At 45.0% G+C, this 2,904-nt stretch overlaps 1 pseudogene; it reads right to left on the reverse strand.

The window, feature by feature from the left end:
* Positions 1-348: 348 nt before the first annotated feature.
* Positions 349-1,533, reverse strand: LOC100354020 (calcineurin B homologous protein 3 pseudogene; annotated as a pseudogene).
* Positions 1,534-2,904: the final 1,371 nt, after the last annotated feature.

Below are 2,904 nucleotides of genomic sequence, written 5' to 3' on the forward strand. Positions count from 1 at the left end.
TAAAATAAGAAAAGTGGGGCCGGCGCTGTGGCACAGCGGGTTAACACCCTCGCCTGAAGTGCCGGCATCCCATATAGACACTGGTTATACTCCCAGCTGCTCCTCTTCTGATCCAGCTCTCTGCTATGGTCTGAGAAAGCAGTAGAAGATGGCCCAAGTCCTTGGGACCCTGTATCCATGTGGGAGACCCAGAAGAAGCTTCTGGCTCCTGGCTTCACATGAGCACAGCTCCGACTATTATGGCCATCTGGGGAATGAACCAGAGGATGGAAGACCTCTCTCGGTTTCTACCTCTCTTTGTAACTCTGATTTTTTTTTCTTCATTAACAAATCTTTTTATTATTATTATGAGGAGAGATAAAAACAGCAAAGCGCAGATCATGTACAGGAGCTGCAGCCAGGGGGCGCCCCAGGCCACGTGGGGGCTGCCCAGCTCCAAGGCACAGCTCCCCAGGATGGGGAGCGAGCCTGTCAGTGGCAGAGGGCGATGGTCTCCATGTTGAGGAAGCGGGAGTGCATTTTGGTCTCGATGTTGATGCCCTGCCAGATCTTCAGGAAGTCCTCGAAGGTGATTCCCTTCTACACTTGATCGGGCTCCATCTGCCCCACACACACGCTGGCTGCCTTCATCATGGCCCCGTCGGCTTCTCGATGTGGGGGTTCCCCGAGAGCAGCTCCTCCGCCACATTTCGCTATTCCTCCAGCGTGATGCGGCCGTCGCTGTACGAGTCTACATGTGGAAGAGGAATCTCAGCTTCTCCTTCCGGGACAGTTCCACCTGCTCCTCGCCCAGGGTGGTGTCGAAGGGCCGGAAGTAGGACATGATGGTCAGGAAGTCCTCAAAGTTGATCTCGGCCATGCCGCTGGGCCCCTTACGCAGGTTCCTGTTGTCGAAGAAGGCACGGACGATCTTGGAGCGGATGGGGTTGAGCTCCAGGTCGGGGACACTGTTGAAGTTCTCCTTGCGGATGAACTAAATGAAATAAATCTTTTAAAAAAAATTAAAAATAAGAAAACTATAATTATCCAGAATTTGCCTTACAGTTATTGATGTGTAGCCTGGTTTCTATTTTCAGTATTTTGCTTATGATGGTTTTCTAAGACTTAAAATTGCAGTCAAATTAATTGAATATATTTTCAAATATAACATAAATGTATATTGGTATGGTTTAAAACAGTTAATGTGAATATTTAAGTCTCTAGTTGGTGTCATTGACATTTATAATAACTCAGAAGTTGAAGTTTGTAACTTTCGACGTGATTGAACTTACAGACTGTAGTAATCAGCTTTCAGTTACCACAACTAAAATTTCTGAGAGGAGCTCTTTTGGATGAAAGAAAGTTTATTTCAGCATACAGTTTTGGAGGCTCATAGTCCTATATCAAGTGGTCCCACTGGTTGATGAAGCTGGTGAAGCTGAAGCATGGCACAGTGACTATCAGATGGTGAGGCAGGAAGAAAGGGGCAGGGAGCACTGTTGACTTACATAGATACCCTCTTGAGAAAATTACCTTCCCAGGGAAAGCCACCATTGGCCTAAACACCTGCCCCTAGGCCCACCCACGGACACCATAAGTAGACCAAGTATCCATTCTTCATTAACCATTCACATCAATTCCTTAACTGTTAACATCAGACTTTGAAGTTTAAAATTATGAGTGATGATTTGGAGAATCAAATCCTGTTCCCCCTATAGCATAGAAAAAATCCCAGTGAGGAAGGAATAACAAAAAGTGAATCAATTTCTGCTGATTCTGTGCACAATTTCTGCTGATAATTTGTTGGCTCTGAAGATGAACAGGCTCAGAGAGAGACTCCTGCAATCTGTACAGAATGTACCAACTGGGATACCAAAGAGCTGCTCAGGGAGTTCAGCAGCAGTGCAATACCAAGGAGGATGAGGATGGAGGGCAAGACCTAGTGGGACTAGGGACAGTATTGCAGGTAAGACTTCAGAGGGGCATGGGCAGGGGGTAAGAACTGTGAACTAGTAGCAAAGCTAAGGTTGGGGAAATTCCGTAAGGGCAGGTGTTGTAGGGCAGTGGGTTAAACAATTGCTTGCAGCAGCCACACCCAATGTCACAGTGCCAGTTAGAGTTTTGGCTCTTCTCCCTCTGATCTAGCTTCCTGCTAATGCACCTGGGAAGGCAGCAGATGATAGCCCAAGTTCTTGGGAATCTGCCACCCAATGGGAGACCTGGATGGAGTTCCTGGCTTTTGGGTTCAACCTGATACCCAGCCCCTACTATCACAAGCATTTGGAGAGTATGCCTGTGGATTGATGAGCTTTCCTGCCCAGACTGTCATTCTGCCTTTTAAGTAATAAATAAATAAATCTTTACAAAAATCAGGGGAAAAATAGGTGAATTAAACAACACTGTTATCAGGAGGAAACATTAACATATGTAAATATAAATTAATAAGAATAGAGGAAAAATGGATAATATGTACCTCAAATCCTCAAGAGTCAGTTTAACATTCTAGAAGTTAAACATGCAATGGTTGGTTACTCTGGTATTGTCTGCAACATGTAAAAAAGAGTTTGGAAGTTGTCACTCTAGCCCTAGCAATAAGAAAAAGCAGAACAAAAGAAAATCAATGACTTTTATTGAACTCATCAGAGACCTGAGATTACAGGGCAAATTGCCACCCTGAAATCTGGAGAGACAGGGAAGTGACGTGAATCACAGACAAGAACTGCTTGCTTGAAGCAGGACCTATGGGGACAGTAATTGTGTAGAAATACTTAAGTGGCATTTTTGATGAATTGCTAGAAGCTGAGTCTAGATTAACATGATGATAAGAAAGTCACAGGACCACTGTCTTCGGAAGAGCCCCATAGTTTCTAAGCCCACCATGTTTCCAAAGTGAGTATCCTAGGAAGTGTTCCTATAGCTCTGTCA

This window comes from Oryctolagus cuniculus, chromosome 11 (genome assembly GCF_051225735.1).
Source record: "Oryctolagus cuniculus isolate XC-2025 breed Fujian yellow rabbit chromosome 11, ASM5122573v1, whole genome shotgun sequence".
NCBI lineage: Eukaryota > Metazoa > Chordata > Mammalia > Lagomorpha > Leporidae > Oryctolagus > Oryctolagus cuniculus.